The sequence below is a fragment of the Eubalaena glacialis genome, chromosome 7, assembly GCF_028564815.1.
Source record: "Eubalaena glacialis isolate mEubGla1 chromosome 7, mEubGla1.1.hap2.+ XY, whole genome shotgun sequence".
Lineage (NCBI taxonomy): Eukaryota > Metazoa > Chordata > Mammalia > Artiodactyla > Balaenidae > Eubalaena > Eubalaena glacialis.
In genome coordinates this window covers 103,335,712-103,359,903 of record NC_083722.1, presented here as the reverse complement: position 1 = coordinate 103,359,903, position 24,192 = coordinate 103,335,712, and the positions used below count along the sequence as shown (strand labels likewise).

General features: G+C 39.4%; 1 protein-coding gene and 1 pseudogene across 2 annotated transcripts in view; one reads left to right on the top strand and one right to left on the bottom strand.

Annotated features, from left to right (window-relative positions):
* Positions 1 to 24,192, bottom strand: part of GRM7 (glutamate metabotropic receptor 7) — an 805,916-nt gene that overhangs the window by 692,483 nt on the left and 89,241 nt on the right. The window lies entirely within an intron of this gene.
* LOC133094821 (translocon-associated protein subunit gamma-like) lies at positions 13,128 to 13,528 on the top strand (annotated as a pseudogene).

The following is a 24,192-nucleotide window of genomic DNA, read 5'->3' as shown; positions in this document are numbered from 1 at the left end:
GAGGTTGGATTAACATATACACACTACTATATATAAAATAGATAATCGATATAAGGGCCTACTGTACAGTACAGGGAACTCTAATATTCTGAAATAAGCTATATGCGAAAAGAATCAGAAAAAGAATAGATACATGTGTATGTATAACTGAATCATTTTGCTGTGCAACTGAAACTAACACAACATTGTAAAATATACTCCGATATAAATTTTTTTTAAAATGATAGGAAATCAGGAGCTTTATTTGGCAATAACATCTATTAATATCTCAAGGATCAACTTGAGTTTTTGGGAAACATTGCCTTAGGAACATTTATTTACATGGCCTAACAACAATCCTACCTTTGGTGTGTGTGGGGTGAAGACATTGTCAAATTCCATGATAATTTGCAATTCAAAAGATAGAAAATATAACTAATTTGAACTTAGAGTCCAAATGGAAAATTTGGCACAGTAGGAGAATGTGCTGTTTGGAAGATCTGCAAATGAAAATTTTAAGACCTCAGTCTCTAGCACGGTTATGCGAAATGGGAAAAAATGATATAAAACATTATAAAGTTTTAGTATGGAAAAAAAGAAGAAAATACAGTATGTATATTTTACACTGTATACCTGAGCTAGAGCTGAGAAGTGCTGATTCTTTAAGCTTTTAGAGTTAATCATTACAAGGATAACATTAAGACCTGTCATTAGGAGACTCAGTCAGTAGGAAAATAAACATAGTGCTTTAAGAAAGATAATACACTCAGTGATTGAACAGAATTCCTGGAGAACACTGGGTCCATCTGGTGCCTGCTGGAACTCCTGATGGCCACCCCGTAGGTCCAGCTGTTAATTCCTGAAAGAGTGGTCCATGTTGACCTACGAGAGCTGGAATTACTGCAGCTCCCCTAAGGGCCAGACTTATTCTCAGGGCCGATTCATGCAGGGAAGAACTCTAACTCTACGGGCCTTTAAGGATACACTGCTCTTCTGAAAGGGAGCAACAGTACCAAAGAGATGATCTCCACCTTCATCATTACCAGCTTGGCCCAGACCACTGTCAGGTCTTCTCTGCACCATGTCCATAGCCATCTTCCAGGCTCTATGCTTCCAGAAATCTTCCTGTATAGGGCCCTAACTCTCCACTCTTCATATAGCAGCCAATGTCATATTTTAAATATGGTAATCTGATCATGCCACTTCCCCGTCAACATCTCTCTACCGGCCTCCCACTGAACTCAGGAAATAGTGGTTACAACTAACTAGCAGGATCTAGCCTGGACTGGCTCTCAAACTTTACCTCGACGTACTTCCACTCCTCTCCTCTCTGCTCCTTGAACACCTGAAGCTCACTCAAGTTTCAGCTCAACTGGTTGGTTCTCAGAGAAGTGTTCCCTGCCCACCTTGTTTAATGTAGTGTCAGCTACTTTTCATAAATTTATCAAATTGGAATTTCTTTGTAGCATGACAAGTTCTAAAACTATTTTCTTTTTACTATTTTTTTGTTGTCAGTCTCCACTACCACTAGAATGTTAGTGCTCTAAATGCAGGGAAATCGTCTGCATTTTTCACCTGGAACTCATATCTCTTCCTATCACATAATGACCACCCAGGAGGCACTTATCCATAAGGCAGGAAGGAAGGCTAGAAGGGAGGAGGGGGAAAGGCAAATAGCGAGGGAGGTAAAAGAAAAGGGAATGGAATGGAATGGAATGGAATGGAATGGAAAGGGAAGGAAAGGACAGAGGGAAAACAAACTAGAAAAAAACAAGGTTTAAGAGGGAAGGGTAGGACACAAAACTATATCTCAGTAGGTGAAGAATTAACTGAGTAACAGAGGTCAGGATCAAATTTTGGAAAAAGACATCATTTATTCATTTATTAATTCATTTAGCATTTATTAAGTGCTTACTAAGTAACAGGAACTATGCTAAGAATTGAAGGTATGGAGATGAAAAGCATACTACTTGTAGTTCAGAAGCTCACTCACTCACTCATGGGAGAGAAAAAAAAAGTGAATGACAGACGGCTGAAGAGTGCTAAGATGGAAATATGAAAGGAACGGCCATGAAACTTGAAAGAGGATCTCTTAGCCTTACACATAGGTGAAGCCAGGGCAGGTTTCCTGGAAAAATGGCATTCTAATGAACAAGCAGACATTGGTCATGTAAAGAACGGCAAGAGTCTATTCCAGACAGAGGGCTCAGAGGAGAAGAAGCAAAGAGAGCTTAGAAAATCATCATGGTTAATTCCATGACCATGAAATGACTAGTCAGGTGTGAGGCAGAGGCCAGCAATGAACCTCAAGAGGGTGACCATAAAAAGCTAGGAAAACAAGGAGTCAGTTTTGGGAACTAAATTATTGCTTATGGTGGAATTACTGGAGTCTTGAAAGCCCTTAACTAGGTGAATTTGAGTCTTGATAACATCTCTGGGGAGGGTCTTCTCATACATTATTTTAGAAAAATATTAAGGTACCATATATATCTTTATAATTTACCCCTTTGGAGTCAAGCCCATTCCCAGAGTTGACACATGCCCTTGCTGCACACAGACAGAAGTGCTTCTGCCAGTACCTGCATCCCTTTCTTTCCACTTCAGCACCAACAGCTGTGGAATAGTGGAAAGAGAAATGAAACTCAGTGGGCAAGTAGGGATCCACATCCACAGTCTACCTTCTGGGAGCCATGTGACACAGGGCAAGTCATATAACCCCTCAGTTTCTTCATCTATAAGACAGGACCCATAGGGCTTACCTACAGATGCGTTGTAGGGATTAAACAACGTGACGCTTGTGAAGTGGTTTGGAAACATATGCTGAAAATGTGATGAATGATAGAAACACAGGGAGGTGTGAGCCTTGCCTCCAGCTGTGGTCCCAGCCTCTGTGATTTGTCTGAAGCTGCAGAAAAAGGTGAGGAATTGAAATGGGCTGCTTTTCTTCTCTAAACAGACACACAGACTGTTTGGCACATGCAGACGCATCATGATACAATACATGAAGTCAGCAGCCTACTTTCTAGGTCCCAATGGGAAAAGGCTTAATTCTACTCCAGAAACAGCTTCTCAACAGTCTATGACCTTACTTTTCTTGCACTTTATTTTCTGCCAAACTCTGACCTCATAACCGTCATCAGGATGTGACAGTGTACCAGAAGGGTTGCTTGACAATTTCCCTCCATAATGGCTAAAAAAAAATTCAGGGTGACTGCCTTATCCAGAAGAACATTTGTATCAGCAAAAAAAGGATGTAGACGGGTTCACAGTGGGTGTGCGATGGATGTGGGGGAATGAAAGGAGATTCATGAAGAAAAAAATTGATTTCTGTAGCAGAGATATGGCAACTTCTGCTATGATTACTATAAAATACCTGGCAATTAATCATTAATGAAAATAGGTTACTGAAGAATTCAGTAAATGCTGATGGAATGAAGTCTATCTACTCCTTAATAAGGACTGTCATTGTAACACATCGGCTTTTAGAAGAGTTAAGATACATACGAGACAGCAGGATTATTAATGAAAGAGACTTTTTAATTGCACTGATGAAATACTATTCCTTCTCCCCAACTCTTGTGCACTCTGCTTTTTGTCATGACATAGGTCTAACTGATGAAATTAATAATAATAATGATAATATAGTTACATTCATTGAGCTCTTGGACTTATAATTCACCTTCCTAATCACAAGGCTGTACTGTCCCCACGTCAAGGTGCTAATGCACTGATGTCTATTTTAGCAGGACTAACTAGAGATAATGTCTTAAAGAATGTCTAAAACTCCTCAAATACCAAATGTGGCAGAGAAACAAGAGAAATATTTCTGAGCAGGTGAGCTTTGATTTGTCCTCAGGTTATTCCATGGAAGTGTCCACCTGTCACTGTCTTATGCTTGGTAGAAGCTCTTTGTTCTACGATAAGAGAAGAAAACAAACCATGCAAGGATTATTTTGGTAGTTTTATGGATTAAATGAGATAGTCTTTTTAGTGAAATCTATCATTTTTTGGCACTCAGAAAACTGGAAACTAAAAAATAAATCATTTGAGAGTAGAACTGTAGAAAAAGTTTAACACATTTAAGTCTACAAACAAGAATTCTGTAAAAGTGGGTTCTTCCACGATGCTTAACTTGTAGATGAACTGCATTTTTCAATGTCAAACCAGAAAAGAGAAATATTCCACAATAATTTACCGGTTTGTAACGCTCTGTCAAAACATGAAACTTTGTTTTTTGGAATAAACCTTGAGCTCATTTTATGTACGAGAATTACACTGAACAATGAGGCCCTCAGTAAACACCTAATTCACACAGGGTCATTGATGTGTCCCTTTATTACTCTTGACCAATCAACTTTCTGAAACCATTAAGCAGAGTAAACCCTTCTTTCTACACAATCCATAAAGATTCCTAACCACAGAAACCCTAGAAGTTTTCCTCAGAGGGTTTATGTCAGTTCCTGCTCTACCCCCAGCATGGAAATGCCAGATCTAATTTTTCTGAAAGTATTATCCTGAAAATGAACTATTCACAGTTTATCATTTTTCCATTTTTATTTATTAATTAACTTGGCAAGTTTTCTTCCCGAATATTCTTGGATAGTCAGAGATATGTGTCACTTTTTAGTGGTTTGAGTTTGTGCCTACATTTTCTAGCCTATTGCCTTTGCAATTCTTCATTTTTGCCCATTGAGTGCAAAGATAAGAATCAGTAAAAGAAGAATTTCTAAAGGAAAAGTAGAGAGGATTTGATAATTAGAAATAATTAAAGACTAACTCTGCCCACCAATTTTTTTTCAAAAGCCAAAGTTAACAATTCCATTTCTGAGTATTTACTCTAGGAAAATGAAAAAGTATATTCCTGTATACTTACACTTTTATATTTCCTGTATACTTCCCAAAATCCTGTATATGAATGTTCCTAATAGCTTTATGTGTAACATCCCCAAACTGGAAACAACCCAAATGCTCTTTACGGGTGAACGAATAAACAAACTGTATTACATCCTTAAATAGAATACTACTCAGCAATAAAAGAGTAAGCTAGAAATGCACACAACAACTCGGATTAATCTCAAAGGCATTATGCTGAGTGAAAAATGCCAGTTTCATACTGTATGCTTCCACAGATATGACATTCTCAAAAGGACAAATTTTTTATAGTGATGCAGACAGATCAGTGGTTGCTCGAGGTGAGCAGCTGGAGGAGAATCTGACTATAAAGGGACGGCATGAGGGAGGGTTTTTCTGGAGGGTAATGTAGCTGTTTTGTATCCTGACTGTGGTGCTGTTTCCATGGATCTATACATGTGTTAAATTCAAAGAACTATACACCAAAGTCAGTTACATGGTACCATAATTTAAAAGGTAAAATTAAAAGAAAACTATGACCATACCAAGTCTTGGCAAGATGGTACAACCACTTTGGAACCCAGTTTGTCAGTTTCCTAGAAAGTTAGGCATAGACCTACCATATGACCTATTCATTCATTCCTAGGTATGTATTTAACTGAAAGAAAACACACGTCCACACAAACACTTTTAATTTTGTTGAGTAAAAGGAGCCAGAAAAAAGGGGTATGTACTGTATGCTTCATTTATATAAATTTCTAGGAATTGCAAACTAATGTGAAATGGCAGAAGGGAGATCAATGGTTTCCTGGGATGGGAGGAGAAAGGGGCAGAAGGTGGGATTATAAAGGAGCATGAGGAAATTGGGGGGGTAGGTGATAGATATGTTCATTATCTTGGTTGTTGTGATGTTTTTACAGGTGCATATGTATGTCAACATTATCAAAACTTTCAGTTTAAATCTGTGTAGTTTACTGTATGCCAATTATACTTCAATAAAGCTGCTTAAAAATAAATGAATAGATTTCCTTTGTAGTGGTGAAAGAAAAAAAGTGAAATTATAGACAAAATTGTGTCTTATAATTGGTTTTTACATGCTACGTTCTATATTCTCCCCACTGACTTCCTTGTACCATGTATCCTGACAGATCAAAATATAATTTCAATATAAAACACACAGTCCTCTCCTGCAGGCTAGAAAATCCAGAATCAGAAGCTATCAATTTGAGGGTGATCAAGTGACCAGAGAATCATGTGTGAGGGAGACGAATTCCCTCCATTAAGGAGAATGATAGTGCACTGAGTAATTACCCTGCAGTGCAATTTTTACACCCAAGATGGACCAACACCAGCCTCTAGAAATAGACAATTATTTATAAAAAGAACCAAGGACTTCTGGAGCCTCATTTAAATAATTTTGGGCAGGGATGGGGAGATTCCATTGCCTTCTTCTAAGGCCCTTGTTCACCTTCAACAGAGAAGGTGCTGGAGAAAAACACCCACAGCAAAAAAAAAAAAAAAGCCCCAAAATTGTGGTGAATTACATAATATGCCTAAATTTAGACTGTGCATATAACCACATTAGAGTCTTAAAGCCAAAATATTTTCCCTTAAAAGAACACATCTGAATTATAAATGAATCACACATTTATAATTTAAATATCAAAAATATGGAATCCAGAAGTCAGTTGGGTCCTAACATCCTTCAGAGTTTTGGTGAAACTTTAGCTGAATTCCATTCCATGACCTCCACAAAGTCTTGCCAAGACTCCTGTTTTCACCTTTGTATCCATTCCCTCTAACTTAGTTCTGCCCCAAGGCAAGCTAAAGTTTAGCTCATTCACGACTTTGCATCAGGGAAAAATTCCTTCCTAAGATAGCGTTTTGTAACTTCAATAATTTCACCAGCTTACACTGGACGTGTCATGAAGAGGGGTCATCTCCTCCGATCTATAGCCTTTTTCTACCTCTCCAGCTTCAAATTTTTTCTCTACACGTTCTCTCGTTTCTTTTCTGGGGTAATAAGCAATTTCTTTTTTCTTTTTCCAGTAGGGAAACTCACTCAGAACCTAGTAAGTTTTCCTAACCTGTCTCTCTAAAAGGAATCTGTGAACAAGTGGCTAAGAGAATATTGAACATGCCATTACACCTATACTGGGGCGAGTGCTTGCTTACCACACGGTATTTAAAGCATTCAGTCACATAGACATGTGAGATGTATATCACTTAATATCCTTATAGCTAAACAATAGTAGTCCTTACATAAGGAGAATTGCTCTCTTTTAAAATCACAAGTTGGCCCAAATATTTGGACCTCACCAAGGTAGAGCTGCAGATCCAAGGTTCCCAAGTGTGAAACAGACAAGAAGACTTGCCACTCAATTTTTTCTTTCAGTATAAGGATTTGTTGGGAAGACAAAGAAGTGATTGGTGCCATATACTGGTAGGGATACAAGAGTGACATTTGTCTTATCTTAGGAGAACACAACCAGAAAGGATCATAAAGATTATTTAACCATGAGTTCCTAACCTGAACTCAGAAAACTGATTTGTGATGAGCTTCAAAAAATACATAAATACTACCTTTCCCCCAAAATTGTATACAACATTTTGTGTATGTGTGTTTCTCTGGAAAGAAGATAGTTTTCATCATATTCTCTAAGGGTTTGTAACCTCCAATAGTATTAAGTATAATTGAATTAACCATTAATACTATGATCTGATTACTCAGGTAAGAATTTTGCTTTTCCTTCCCAAAGTTTCTTGTTCATTAGAACTCAAACAAACAAACAAATAAATGACACGTTTGAAGTTGAGGAGAGCAAAATATACTTCATTTAAACATGTGGCCCTACAGAGCATTAATTCTGAAATCCTAGAAGCTGGATGGTAAACAAAAGAAGCCTTGTTGAGATCTGAGACTGTTTCAACCAGATTTAGTAATTATGTCTCATTCCTGTGTCTTTAAAAAGTGGAATATGTAATCTCTCACAGAACCACATGCTTAATATGCTTGCTGTGGTCAAGATCACTTTATCCCTCATGTTCTCTCTAAAAGTTCATAAAAACTCATAATTAGAGATGGGGACACACATAAGGGTATGTCTTTTAAAACTGTAGATCATGAGCTTCCCTGGTGGCGCAGTGGTTAAGAATCCGCCTGTCAATGCAGGGGACACGGGTTCAAGCCCTGGCCCAGGAAGATCCCACATGCCACGGAGCAACTAAGCCCGTGTGCCACAACTACTGAAGCCCACGCACCTAGAGCCCATGCTCCTCAGCAAGAGAAGCCATGACAATAAGCCCGCGCACTGCAACGAAGAGTAGCCCCCTCTCGCCACAACTAGAGAAAGCCCGCGCACAGCAAGGAAGACCCAACACAGGCAAAAATAAACAAAACAAAACAAAACAAAACAAAACAAAACTGTGGATCATGACTCATTAGTGGATTGTGAAACCTATTTTACAGCCAGATTATCCAGCCTTAAAAACAAACAAGTAATCCAAAAACTAAACTAAGATACTTTAAAACAAATATATTAATGTAGAATAGAAAATATGAGAGAACATCCTTTATAGAAAGGATAAACACTGCTTTTTAAACTTTGGTTTTGCAAGTACATGTATGTGTACATCAGCATGTGTCTTTAGTGGGTCATGATACAAAACGTCTTATGGAGAGCTGTGGTCAAAGAAATGTGAAAGCCCTGATTTTGTCTAATTCCTAGACATAACTGACAAGGAAATGGAGGCCTGAAGAGGTGAAGTGATTTTCCAAATCTTACACAGCTAGAAAATGAGAAAATTGGAAATCAAGTTGAAATTCACAACAGTTTTCTTGAAAATCTCTTACTAGACTTCTCTTTCAAAAACGAACTACAGTCGGAGGTGTTTCCTTGAGATCTTTCACACCAAGATTTGAGATCTTCTGGTAGACCTGACTTTGACCATTTCTCTTTTCTTCTCAAACCACAAGTACATTTTCTACCGCCTCATTTTCTGCTCACAATTTTTTACTGAGAAACAGAAGAAATCAAGAGATTCTCCATGCATTACCCCATTGCAGCTACTCACCTACATGCATTTATACCCTTAAACTATGTGTTTCAGCAGATGTACCGTCTTTGCCCCTAATGCCAACCCCTCTTTGTGCGTTATATCCTGTCCCCCTTGCTTGTTCAAAATTCCTCTACTAAAACTGTCTCCATTTTCTCCTGCATCCTGATTACCTGCCTCTCCTGGATCAAACACATCAATATACAAGCACACTCTAGTATTTCCCAATGTGTCCCCAAAGCACAATCTATCCCACCTCTCCTTCTGCCATGACATCATCCCCTCCCCTTTCCAGCAAAACTCCTTGAATAACTTCTCTATGCAATTCCCAATTTATCGCCTCCTCTTTTCTAAAAAAGTGCAGTTCAATCAGGCTTCCACTGCTATCTTCCACTCCTCCAAAAAGCTCTTGTCATGGTCACAAAATACTTCACTGTGATACATCTGACGCCCCTCTCCCCCTTACTTGATGGGGCTACAGCTCTTAACATAGTTGGTCACTTTCTCATCCTTGAAATAACTCTTTTACTTGGTTTCCAAGACACCGCTTTCTCTTTGTTCTCTTCCTACTTCATAGAAGATGCTTTTCAGTAACCTTCACTGGTTCCCCCTCATCCAATAGACCAGACTGTTAAAAGGTGGTGTCCAGGGCTCAGTGCTCGGACATCTTCTATCTTCAACCCGCACTCATCTCTTGATAATCTCAACAATTGCATTCTCCAGGCGTCAAATGCCATCTTTAGGCTGGGAGCTAACAAACTGATATCCTCATTTTTAATCTCCAGAATGCTTTCACTCAATTGCCTATTCAACATCTCCAGTAGAATGACTACAAAATAAAACATCTGAAATTCTGTCCCACACTGAGCTCCTGATCTTTCTGCAGATGCTAACTTCAATTCCACCACCCACCCTGCAAACATGCTAGTCGTATCATTTTCCTACCTTTGCAAATGGCTGTCTTGCCTGTTGTTCATGGTTAAAACTTTATGGAGTCACCCTTGCTCCTCTTCTACATTCATGGTTCACATCCTCTCCATCAGTAAACTCTGCTGACTTTTATATTAAACACATGTCAAGAATCCAATCACTTCACTTCAAAGTTAAAGTTTGTGCATTGCTCTGAGTTGACTATCATCTAACATCTTACTGTAGGAGTCACGTAACTGCTCTCCCTGCAATCCCCCTCATATAGTCTTGTTGTAAACACATCAGCCTATTGGCTCATGCCCAACTCTGGTAAAATTCCTACAATAGCTTCCCCTCTCGTCAATCAACACCAGCCTTTAGGATGGCTGCTAAGTCTCCATAGGATTTACCTCTTTGATTTCACCTCCTTTTACACTTCCTTTGCTCACTCACTTCAACCACATCTGATGCCTTGTAATTCCTAGAACATTCTAGGGACATTCCCACCGCAGGGCCCTTGCACCTGCTATTCTCTCTGCCTAGCAGTTCCTTTCCCAAACAGTGTGATGACTCACTTTCACTTTCTTCCTATCTGGCTCAAATATCAGATCACTGAAATCTGTCTTGATCACCATATGTAATATGAAAGCCTCATTCGTCCTCCTGTATCTTGCTTTATTTGCTTTTAAGCACTTATCGCCACCTGATACATTTTGTGTGTATTATTTTTTATTGTCTAGTCTTTCCCACCGGCATGCAAGCTCCTTGTGAGCAGGGATTTTGCCTGATTATTTCACTTCTATAATCTCAGTGCTAAAAAGGAGCATAGTACACAGTAGGTGCACAATTAAGAGTTATTCATTTTTTGAACGAGTGCTATTTGAAAAAAAAATAATAAAAGTAATACAACCACCACAGTAAAAACGCAAAGCATTTGTATGTATCACAATAGCATCTGCATAACTTCTTTTTTGTCTTGCCACCCCCTCTTTATGGTTGATGTATGTTATGTTCCGCTTTACAGAGGAGGAAAGTAAGGCTCCAAGTGCCAGGGAAACTGGCAGAAACCAATAACTGGCAAAATCATCCTCTGGCTCTACTTCCAGTTCCAGCTCCCCCTGAAATGCTCCGTAAATATACTGCCCTGTTGCAGACACCGAGACTTGCTACTGAGATCCCCCCTCAAGAAGTGACGTGCTGTCCAACTGCAAGGAGTATGATTTGCTAACAGCCTTGTTGTTGGCTTCATTAGGATCCCCCTCAGCTTTCGAGCTGGGTTCAAGCTATTTTGAGCACCAATGACTGCACAAGGGGGTGGTACAAGGACCTAGCCATTTCTGCTGGGCGTAAGATGCTTCTAAACAACTGCCTTTGTTCCAGGGCTGCTCACGGGCCTGACAGAGACTTTCTCAGCTCTAAGCCGCAGTCTAGTGGCTCCACGTGCCCACGCCTGCCTCCTGTTACTCTCACAGGTTCCTCTATAACAGACCTTTTGCACTATCTTCATCTCAGCATCCACCTCCTGAAAATCCAAATCAGCACATGCCAACAGATGAGACCCTTGGCACCCTAGGGATGGCACTGGATGTGCAGGTGAAGGACCTCAGCAGATATGCTTAAATTTCTGGCCCACTCTGCAAGAAGGACATTGTTTTTTCTTCCTCACCTTCATCTTCTGCCTTCTTTCAGAGACTTAGGGACAAGGAAAATCAGAACTCTCTCACTGTGAAAAACTCCAGGACTGCAGAAGTTTGAGGAAGAGGCTGCACATTAAAAATCTAATTCAGGGCTTCCCTGGTGGCGCAGTGGTTGGGAATCTGCCTGACAGTGCAGGGGACACGGGTTCGAGCCCTGGTCCGGGAAGATCCCACATGCCGCGGAGCAAATGGGCCCGTGAGCCACAATTACTGAGCCTGCGCGTCTGGAGCCTGTGCTCCGCAACAGGAGAGGCTGCAATAGTGAGAGGCCCGCGCACCGCGATGAAGAGTGGCCCCCGCTTGCTGCAAGTGGAGAAAGCCCTTGCACAGAAACGAAGATCCAACACAGCCATAAATAAATAAATAAATAAAATCTAATTCAGAGAAAAGTCACAGGAGTATTTTAATAATTGAGTGCCTTCCTGCCCTGGGATGCCAAACACACTTCAAAAGGGAATGGTACTGCATGTTCTGACATCCATGAGGTGAGAATATACCACTTAATACAACCCACATATCTCTCAGAAGTTTATGCTGATACTAAAAATCTCTCTTTTACAAATTTAGCTGGAAATAATGACAGATATATTCAGATATCTCAACTATAAAACAGAGACAATAATACCTACTTGTTAGGTTGTGTGAGGATTAAATGAGATAATGCACTGTAAAAAGCTTGGTACAATGTTCAATAAACATTACTTGTTATTATTTTTACACTAAAGAAATACAATAAAAACTGTCCTTCAAAAATCATATTTCTAGGTTTTACTTCCAATATTAGTAAAATGTCTGTGATGAACTCTTTAGAAAATTATGTAGGTGTTGCTGCTTTTATTTTATTCAATGTGACTTTTACCTTCATTGCTTTAAGGGGTTTCTTAACTCACATTCTGTCACCATTAAGTGAATGAATGGAAGAATTAGAATACATAGCAAAAAAAAGCAGAATACGGAACTAAATATACGTAAATGCAAACATATACGCAAGCCAGTATTCATCTGTCTAAAGTGTACTGAAGTTAAACATTTTGCAATGCTTAATCCTGAACTAGATTTTTTTTTTTTTCCTATAAGAGACACCTTTGGAATAAACAGTGAAACTTCAGTCAGACCTGAGGATTAAAAAGTAGTAATGTAGCAAATGCCAATATCTTAATTTTGATGGTTGTATTGAGGTTTTGTAGGAGAAATGTTCATGCTTGTGAGATGTACACTAAAAATATTCAGGGCTCATGCGCATTAGGAGGCAAACTCATTTTCAAATGGTTCCATAAGAAAAGTTCTTCCTGTAAACTTTTATAAATTTGTAATTGTTTCAAAATAATAAAGAAGTTAAAATATCCACATTTTTACTTTTCTTTTGTTGATGCATATGGTTTTAACCCAACGTTTTTAAAATATGCCTATTGCTCCATTCTCCCAGAGCCAGCTCATTAGCACAAACTCAGAGACGGTTGAAAGGGGTTTATGAAGAAAAACTAGAGATGCTTTTCTCACCCCCATTACTCAGGTGATGGGGGTCTCTTTCGAATTTACAGAGGGGAATGAGGAAGCCTTGAGGCCCTTCGGGCATTTCTCCAATCACCCTTTCTCTAATATATGGCTGCTGGGCTATACTGGTGAACATGGCATATGGATCTTATTTAGTCTGCTGTTCTGTATAGTGTGATGACCCTAGTAAGCACTTATTTGGTAGCCTTTGCATACAAAAATGTGAAATTTGTTCTCAAGCACAAAGTAGCACAGAAGAGGGAGGATGCTGTTTCCAAAGAAGTGACTCGAAAACTTTCTGAAGCTGATAATAGAAAGATGTCTCGGAAGGAAAAGATGAAAGAATCTTGTGGAAGAAGAATGAAGCTGCTGATTATGAAGCTACAACATTTTCCATCTTCTATAATAACACCCTATTTCTGGTCTTGGTCACTGTTGCTTCCTTCTTTATATTGAAGAACTTCAACCCCACAGTGAACTACATTTTGTCCGTAAGTGCTTCCTCGGGCCTCATCGCCCTCCTGTCGAATGGCTCCAAGTAGAGCATGTCAGCTTCCCCCCACCGCCCTGGCTTTGTGCCTATGGGTGGCCTGTGGTATATGGAAAAGTAGCAGGGTGGTCAGGGTGGAAGACACACAAGCTGTTTTTGTAAGTCTGGAGTTTGAGGGTTTGAAAAACCCAACAAAATGTAATTCAATATTTGTTTATTGGCTCTTTTTTTTTTTTGACAGATTGTTGAAATTAAATGAATTGAAAGGGAAAAAATCAAAATAAAAAAATAAAATATACCTATTGATTAGGACAAATTAACAAAGTGTTTTATTGTTGTTTTTGATGTGTATCTGTTTTAAACTCAAGCAATTACCTTTGTAGACAAAATAAAAACTTTGAATCCAGTGATTTAGCTGGGAGGCCTGGCTAACTCTCGTTTGACAGATTAACAGCCCCTAATGATACCACAATCATTTAGATATTAGTTCCAACCTGTAGATCAGAAGGGAAAGTCTTGGAGCTGGTTTCAGAGGGGGAGGCGGGCTTTCTGAGGCTGGAAGTTGCCCTGACTCATTGCTGGCTAGGGACCAGATAGAAGAGAGGAAATTTCTCTTTTGGATATACCTAGAATTGTCATTTTACAAAAAGAGGTACCTTCCAGTCTAGTTCTCTTCCCAGTGTGGGAAGAATTTGGGGGGTGTCCCCGGTGCTTCCTCACAGGTCACGCAGGAGGAAAGTGCTCCCACTTATTAGGAAGGGATACCTGCATTTCTGCTTCACACCATCTGAAGGTGGCATTGAGAAAACGAGAGCTGACAATTCCAGTCACAGCCAGTATTTGCTCTTCCTGGTAACTCCCTGGTGCTCTAGGAAAAAACCATGTGCAAAATCTGTTTGAGGATGGGGACCGACCATGCTCCCAACCGATTATCACTCTCTTCTAGCTTTGAAGAGCTCAGTATGGGTTGGGATTGTCAACTTTCCAACAAAAGAAATGGTCAGGGGGAAACCATGGTGTTGTTACATAGAACTCTCAAGAACTGATGAATTTGCTTTTCTCCAACTCATTAATTCATGCATGACTTACTGCGCTAGGTCAGAAAAACAGGTCTTACAATCTATGATATCCCCATTGCTCTTTAAAATGCCCTAAATGAGGCATGAGCCACAGTGGGTAGAGTTAGAAGTCTTGGGTTCAAGTCTATGGTCATGAATTCACTAACCATTCACTAACTGTGTGACCTCAGGAAGTTTAATCAACCTCTCTAAGCAGTTACTGTCTTCATTTATACAATGGAGATAATGGTGACTACCTCCCATGGAGATTTTGAAGGTGAAAAGAGATTATGTGTACAAATATTTCTCCAAACTGCCAAGGGGCCATACCTATATATAAAATGACCGACTTTATTTAGGCAGGAATATACAATTCTTATGACATTGTTATGACATACTACCTACCCTGCCCTGATAAGGCCAACTTTTAAAACTATAAGTTTCAGAAATCAAAGAAAAAACAAGAACAACCACAACAAAAGGGATATGCTTTAAACATTTAATTATAGGGTCACCAGAAACCGAAACCCAAAAAAAATCTGGTCTTCAGTGTTTGCCGATTTCAGTGGTATAAGTACTCCCACCACGGTCAATTTCAGGCTACCAACATGACATCATTGGCAATGGAGTTGAATAGAGATGGAAGTAGTTGCCAATATTTAATTTTTGGTAGCTTCACATACAAATTGGATTTTTTGGTGTACTCAAGAAAATTGATCGGCTTCCCTGGTGGCACAGTGCTTAAGAATCCGCCTGCCATTGCAGGGGACACGGGTTCGAGCCCTGGTCCGGGAAGATCCCACATGTCGCGGAGCAACTAAGCCTGTGCACCACAACTACTGAGCCTGCACTCTAGAGCCCACGAGCCACAACTACTGAAGCCCATGTGCCACAACTCCTGAAGCCCGCGCACCTAGAGCCCGTGCTTTGCAACGAGAAGCCACCACAATGAGAAGCCCCTGCACCGCAACAAAGAGTAGCCTCTGCTCGCCGCAACTAGAAGAAGCCTGTGCGCAGCAACAAACACCCAACGCAGCCAAAACTAATAAATAAATAAATAAATTTATTTATTCATTTACTTAAAAAAGCAAATTGACAGCCTGGGCCCATCTCTCATCTAACAGTAATCATTTCCTGGTGAATGTGTAGCATGTGCAGCAGCATTAGGCTTCCTGCTCTGGGACACTTTTCACGATGACTCAAAAGACGGGAGAAAAACTCTTCAGTCAGCCTCTACCTCTTGACCCTGCGATAAAAACCTCCACTGAGCCAAAGAAACCTAAAAGTCCTGGCTATTTCTTTAAACAGAGAAGAGGACAAAGTAAATAATAATGGGAACAAAATATCACAATAAATGATCCTGACAATGTAGCTAATATTAGAATTGCTTATTTTTAGCTAGACATTGGGGCAAGCATTCTAATGATCCCATTTAATTCTGTTAACAAGATGGTGAAAGAGGTATGGTTATTATCTGCATGTTCCAAATACATACACTAAGTGTTATGGGTTGAACTGTGTCCTCACCAAAATGATAAGTCCTAACCCCAATACGTCAGAATGTGACTATATTTGGAAATAGGATCTTTAAAAAGGAAATAAGATGAAAAGAGGTCATTAGGGTGGGTCCTCATCCACTATGACTGGTATCCTTACAAAATGAGGAAATTTGGACACAGAGACAGACATGTACAGAAGGAAGATGACTGAAGAGACACAGGGAGAAGATGATGGCCATCTGAAAGCCAAGGAATACCTACGGCTACCAGAAGCTGGGAGAGTAGCATGAAATAGACTCTTCTCTGGACCCTTCAGAGGGAGTATGGCCCTGCCTGCCAGCACCTTGATTTTAGATTTCTGACCTCCAGAACATGAGACAATACATTTCTATTATTCTAATCTACACAGTTTGCAGGGCTTTGTTATGGTAGCCCCAGGAAACAAAGTCTCACAGAGGACAAAAAGATGGCCCCAACTCAAATAGCTATCAAATTATCAACTTGACTGACATGAGGTTGTTTGTTTCTTAACAAATATTGATGCTCAGATCTTCTTACCCTCCCCCTTCCCTATTCAGACACTGATTCAAGCACCTGGGGTGGGACACTGACAGGGGATTCTGAGGCACAGCCAGGATGGAGAACCACTGTATGTCTCCCTGGACCCCACACCGGCCATCGAGGTGATGCGCTGACATCACACATTCTACATAGGACACAGGAGTTCTTCTTTCACATTTGTTCTACATCAGTATCAAACAGTGTCCATTCTACTGATTACGTCGCTAAAATACCACCCCGCCCCCCAAAACAGTATCCCTCCTTCAGGAAGACCCAAAAAACGACAATTTATAATGTATAGTTACATAAATTCATTTCAATTTCTGTAAAAAAGTGAGAAGACATATGTACCTAACGATAGAGTCATCTAATTACAGGAAATCAAGGAGAGCTTATTATGGTTTAGCATATAAACAATGCCTATGGAGATTACTAGCGTTGGTTGAAAGCCAGTAAAATTCCCCAGTCACTGTGCTACAACACACTCACTTACCTGATATTATTTAATCAATTCTAATTTTCATTATAATTTTGCAAGCTCTTATTATCATTCCTCCTTATGGGTGAGACACCTGAAGTTGAAAGAGGTTAAGCTTCACTGCCAAGGATCACCTAAGTTATAAACAGCAAAGCCAACACTGACACCCCAGACCATCACGCTAAAACTCTTGCTGTGGCTACAACATCTGGGCTCCGTATATTTTTTTATTAGCAATTACAGAAACTCTATTTTCACTGATCAGCTACTGCCATTGTTTCCATATCAGACTTTAAAAATGTCACCTTCCTCTTTGACAAAGTTTGGAACTTTCTAACAGATGCAAGGATTCATCACATATATTGAAGTTTAAAAGGGGTTTCAATTTTTAAAGGTGTCTTTGCAGAGTGAGGATAGCAAGATAGGGAAATGGTTGTACAAACTCATTTTTAACTGGTTTTTAAATTCAAGCATGGTTGATTTACAATGTTGTATTAGTTTCAGGTATATAAACTCTTGACAGAATCCAATCTAAGCAATCTTTGGAAAGTTCACCAGTTGGTAAAATCTGGTTCTGCCCTCTTAGAATACGTATTCATTGCAAGAAATGCAAACTGCAAAAATACAGCATCTTCCATTTATAGCTGGAGCCCCCAGAAAATTCCCCAGCTTAGAAGGTCTCTGTGTTACTAGTCCAACCTTGCATCCTTACATCTTCTCCTATTTAAGGTTATTCTATTTTGATCTGCGAAAGAGAATAGCCAGTTATGAAGGAGGATTACACTGTCACAACTCTTTCACCTCCTGCCTACTCTAATTATGTGGTCTGATACAGAAGGAGAGGAAATGATGCCATGGAAATACATAAATTCTAGAAGCACAAACAATTCCCTGAATCTGGCTAGTACTGGTGGAATCACAGTAAATTCTTATCACCATCACAAGCACCTGGGCTGGGGGAAAACCTAAAGGGCACTTAATACAACCACCAATGATATCAGTATTCCCTCTAAGACATTCCTTCCAAATAATTCTCCTCCCAGGTTTGAAAATCTTTCAGATCGCCTTGGTGCAAATGGTAGGGTTTGTTGACACAGATCATCAAAAGAGTCTTTCTTTTCAGTGTGGAGAGTGTTTATCAACTCGAGTGTGACCTGTTAGTGGAAATGCTGAAAAGTTGCTCAGCTTCCTTCCCCAGCCTGTCTGTTATCAGCAGACCCTTCCACTGATGCAAGCACAACAGTGCTCACTTATTCTCTCCAGAAAGCACCAGAAAGTGGTTGTTCACAGGCAGAAATTGGGTTGAGGAGGAGGAAGGGCAGCCTAAGGTTTTAAGTTTAAAAGGGATCTTCTTCTAGCGCCCACTTGAGCTGTCAGGTGCAGATCGGAGGTGGAAGTGAAAGGTGCTGCGGATAAAATGAAAAGCGAGAAGGTGCTGCCTGTAAGCCAAAGTCATCAGGTCAAAGAGAACCAGAATTGTGCTCAAGTAGCTTCCTACTGTCCTCTCCGTGCTTCAGTCACACTAGCTTTCAATCAGCTCCTCTCAAGTGGCAAGTGGCATGCGCCCTCCCACCCGGGGTCTTAGACATGGGGTTCCCACTGTCGGGACCTTTCTTCAGCTCTCTCTCCACCAGGCGACACCTACCTGTATCCCTCTGATTTCAGCCAAAATCCCACTTTGTCAATGAAGCCTTCTTTATTCATTTATTTTTATTTCATTTATTTATTTTTGGCTGTATTGGGTCTTCGTTGCTGCGTGCGGGCTTTCTCTAGTTGCGGCGAGCGGGGGCTACTCTTTGTTGCGGTGCACGGGCTTCGCATTGCGGTGACTTCTCTTGTTGTGGAGCACAGGCTCTAGGCACGCGGGCTTCAGTAGCTGTGGCACGCAAGCTCAGCAGTTGTGGCTCGCGGGCTCTAGAGCGCAGGGTCAGTAGCTGTGGTGCACGGGCTTAGTTGCTCCGCGACATGTGGGATATTCCCGGACCGGGAATCGAACCTGCATCCCCTGCATTGGCAGGCAGATTCTTATCCACTGCACCACCAGGGAAGCCCAATGAAGACTTCTTTAAACACACACATTCCACCCTCATGTTTCAGAGCTAGAAATAGAAGCTCACTTACATTTCCTTTATAGCTCTTACTGTTTGTGCTTGTACATGTGTATAGTAATTTGATTTATACTGATCTCCTTCATTAAACAATGAAGTGCACAAAAGTAGAAACAGAGTTTGTTTACTCATTCATCTCCCCAGTTCCTAGCATACAGTAGGTGCTCAAGAAACATCAGCTGAATGAATAAATAAATCATTGGGACATGTTAAAATAGGTAACATCTCTCCCTCCAAATATTTCCTTTGCCCTCATGTCGTCATGTATGAAGTCCCTCCCCACATTAGCAAAGCATCCCTTTCTAATAATACATGGCATTTAACTTAATTTTCATATTGACTTTAATTGACTATTACATGAAATATCTGAAAATCCAAAAATAATATTAAAAATAATTTGATCACTGTAAATAATAATTATATGTAAATGTATATTTTTTAGACAAACACAAGTACATATACATAGACAACACAAAGATCATATTATAGAAAAAATTTTATAATATTTTTATGAAATTAATATTCACAAAATCTTTCCAAGTCAATGTAGATGTACATCATGATTTCTAATGAGTGAATGGTATTCCATTACAGGAATTCAGTTAACCAATTTCCCTTTTTAGACTCTTGGGTTTTATAAAATGCAATTAACTTCATACAATGGGATACTATGCAACAATTAGAAATGTTCCCTTTTCTTGGACTAAGTTTTATAAAATGATATTAATTCCATATAATGGAATATTAAGCAACAATTAGAAACACAATTGACATTTAGATTGCATAAAATTTATCATACTATTGCCTTTAAACAAAAAGAAATGTTTATGGACATATATCTCTTGAAGGATCATTTTGGTAGTTATCCAATGACATTCAATGTGAATTAATTTATCAGCTCACTTCACTCAATGCCACCTAGATAAGAGTTAGTTCATAATTGAATTAGGGTATTTATGAGGCCAAGGGTAAAAGGAGATGGAAAATAATTTTGAAGGAGAGAGGAGGGATGAAGTTTACATTCACTGGGGGTGATGCTGATTTAAAGAAAATATGTGAACATCATGTGTTTTCATGTGGGTCTTGAAGAAGAGGCTAAACAAAAAAGGAACAATAAACTTTCCTTGCTTCACAATTCTCATAGGAAAGGTTCTAAATTAGAAAAAGTAAAATTAGAAACCAGATTAATGTCTTTTACATATATTAACTGAGAAGATCTTTACAGAAACCTTACAAAGGAGGTATGGCAGGCTTTATCATCACCATTTTTAAGATAAATTAAATGAGGTTGAAAAAATGTGCTATATATACACATAATGGAATATTATTCAGCCTCAAAAAAGAAGGAAACCCTGCCATTTGCAACAACATGGATAAACCTGGAGGGCATTATGCTACGTGAAATAAGCCAGGCACAGAAAGACCAATACTGCATGATCTCATTTATATTTGGAATTTAAAATAGTCAAACTCATAAAAACAGAGAACAGAATGATAATCACCAAGGGCTGAGGTAAATGGGGGAAATGGGGAGATGTTGGTCGAAGGGCACAAACTTCTAGTTATAAGATGAATAAGTTCTACAGACATAATATACTACTGCATGGTGACTATAGCTAATATAATGTATACTTGAAATCTGCTCAGAGTAGATCTTAAGTATTCTCACCATAAAAAGAAAAATAAAAAGGTAACCATGTGAAGTAATAGATATATTAATTAGCTTGATTTTAGTGATCATTTCACAATTATCTGTACATCAAAACACCACGTTGTACACCTTAAATATAACAATTCTAACATGTCAATTGTATCTCAACAAATCAGGAGAAAATTAAATGAGGTTCAGCTGAAGTAACATTAAAACTCTAGCCTGTGACTGACATTAAAACCTCACATCTATGACTAGAGAGTTTTTTCATAAATGTGTCTCAAAACTTCTTTAAAGTTGTCTGAAAACTTGAAAGGGCTTGAAACAGAAAAGACACTGAGATTTTAGACAATCATGTTCGGCATCTAGAAAATCAAAAAAGAAGTGGCTTTAGCAGGATTGAGAAAGCAAGAGAAGGGGTGAAATTCTTGCAGTGTTTAGGGCCCAGTCCTTCTCTGACTCAAGACTGATGTCTGATAACCATTTGCACATGTTTTTATTCAGTTTTTGCTTCGTTTTCTTTTTGGTTTCATCTGCACCTGGAACCAAACTCATCATGGTTCTTTCTCACCAGCTCATCCTCCAGACTTCTTGGTATCTGAAAGCAATGTCATCAGCTTCCTCCCTGTCTCCCAGGTATCCTTACTCTTTATGAGTTGTCGTGACACAGTTCAGTTAGACAAATGGTGCTGAGTGACTCCTGTATGCCAAACACGGAGCTTGGGCTCTGACCTCAAGGAGTACCCAAACTGGCTAGTGAAGATCAGGGTAGAAAGTGCCATGGTGCTTCTCTGGTACTCAGATTCCCCTACATGATGAATTGTTCAGAAGCACAAATCTGGGCCAGAGTGGTGGCAATTAAAGTAGAAAATGAAGGCCAGATAAAACAGACATTTGGGAGAAAGCATCTGTGGTACCCAGTGCATAATCCAACATAAGGTCAAAGAAGAGGAAAAAGTGAATCAAAATTGACATTGCGGTAGGGAGAATGATGATGGTGTTGCCACCAGATTCCAAGAAGTCTGGAGAGGCAGCCTATGTGAAAGAACCATAATGAGTTCAATTCTCAGCTGATGCAAAAGCAGAAAAAAAATTTGCAAACAGCCATCAGACAGAGACCAGGACTCAGGAGAGGGAAGTGATAGAAACAAATCTTTTAGGATTATTAACATAGAGAATACAGATGAAGATGGCAAATTTGTTGATTTTGGAAGGACGAGCAGAGAGATGAAGACTGAACCGTATATATATATATATATATATATATATATATATATATATATATATATGTATGTATTTAAGAGAAGCTTTTATTCACTAAAAGAAAGGTACAGATTTGGATTGAAGACTGAACTTTAAGACACGTCTTTGCTATGTGTTAGTAGTAGTCAGCAAGGAAGGGACCAGATATTTTGGAGAAGCAGGACCAGTCACCATGCGAAGCAAGAGAAAGTTTGAAGAGGAGGAGACGCTTAGCAGTGTCAAAAGCTATCAAGAGGTTTTTAAATTTGGTGTTTAAGAGGCTATTGCTGACCTTGAAAAGAGCAGTTTCATTTGAGCATTGCATAAGGAAGCGGGTGCAGGGATGGTACGTCAGTGATGACAACAGGGAAGCAGTAATTGTTGAAGGTCTTGTTCAAATTAAGTGATGAAATGAAGGTGTGGCTGCTGGAAGGAACTGAAGTGTCAAAAACAAATGTTTATAAAGTAGAGAAAACCCCAACAGAACTTCAGCTTGGCAAAATCTGCTGTACACAATGGAAATTTTAAAAAAATGTATGCTTTCTAATTCATACTGAGAGTACTCTTGATATTAGTGTTCATTTCATCAAAATTAGGATGCCATCCATGTAAATCAAACCATTCTCTTACATAAGAAATGAAAAAAATTCTACCAATTAAACTATGGCCCTCATCAATTGTAAGCTATTCCCTGATTTTAGAAACGCCAAAATATGTCTGTGGATGAAATTTAGGACTACCACTTTTATTTTCCAGTTTATGTTGGTTTAAATCATTAGCAGGGATATATATTTTTTGTGCAGCAGTCTACCCATACATTCTTGTGTTCCTACCCATCCAGAAACATCTGGATTCTGGCAACACTATTACACAGATGTTGTTTTTAATTATAAAGTAGGTACTTGGGGTTGCTGAGCTCAAAAAAGCTAAATATCTGTCAGTAAAAGTTCTTAAGAACCTTTAACTTCTGAGTTTTCCACATGGCCCTATTTTGGCAAATAATTTACTTCTCTTGTGGCAAAATTGCAGAATTTTATGTTTATGCTGAAGCAGCAGTTATGCCACTTTGCAGAACTCTGGCCACCTGAAAAACACCCCCGAAGAAAATAAGGACTCCCAAAGTCTTAATAGACTCTTTTTAATCTTATTTATAAAAGCTGCAATTACACAGTGCAGAGGAAGGAACTGAACATGGGTCCTTTGGCAGTTTTCTAGAGATGAAGGCAGTTTTTCCCCTGCATTTAACCTTGAAGTATACGTCCTCACAATCACTTCGTGATTGGTAATAGCTGGAGAGAAATAAGCAGCTTACATTTTAAAAAGTAAAATGATTACTGTATTCCCTTTTTTTCTTTTTTTTTTAAAAAGAAGAAATCCTATCCCCTTTATTCTCCTATCAGGTTGTTAGTTTTCTTAGTGAAACCTGAAACTACCTCCTTCACTGCTTTGGGAAGGTATTTCATGCTGCATGATGGCACAGTTGTTAAGGGCAAGAATTCGAGGCAGTTCTGGGTTTGAATTCCGGTCGTGGCACCACCAGTTGTGTGGACCTAGTCAAATTACTTGTGCTACTGGAACTTTTTCAGGTTAAACCTCTTTGCACTTGCATTAAATGGGTCAACTGGATGAGGATAAGTATATGTCATCATTACTAGTCATTAAGAGTTTTGTCTTCACAGACTATTGAAGGATGTTTTAATATATTCATGTTTCTCAGGTTTTGGAGGAGGAGGAAGGGGAGGAAGAAGAAGAAGGATGGATGGGCTGGATGGGACGGACATGTAAGTAGAGAAGGGAAGGTGTGATTGATGGAGGGTAAGAGGTAACATTTCCAGTCAGTGGGGAGGTCCACTGAGACACTAGTGTGAGACCAGTCCGAATACTTGTGCGTTTTTCTCAAGCCATATTCTACTGTTTAGGTTCAGGGGTTTAACAGGTGGAGAGTTGGAATGGGGTTGTCAGGTAAGTGGAACAGATGGAAAAGGGGCAAAGGAGTTAAAGGTATGCGCAAGGGAGTGATTATGAGGAGAGTTGTAGCAATTAAACTGGGGAAGGAGGAATTGATATGAATGGGGTTATTAGGGTTATTTGTGTGATATGGAAAGACAGGAGGGAGCTG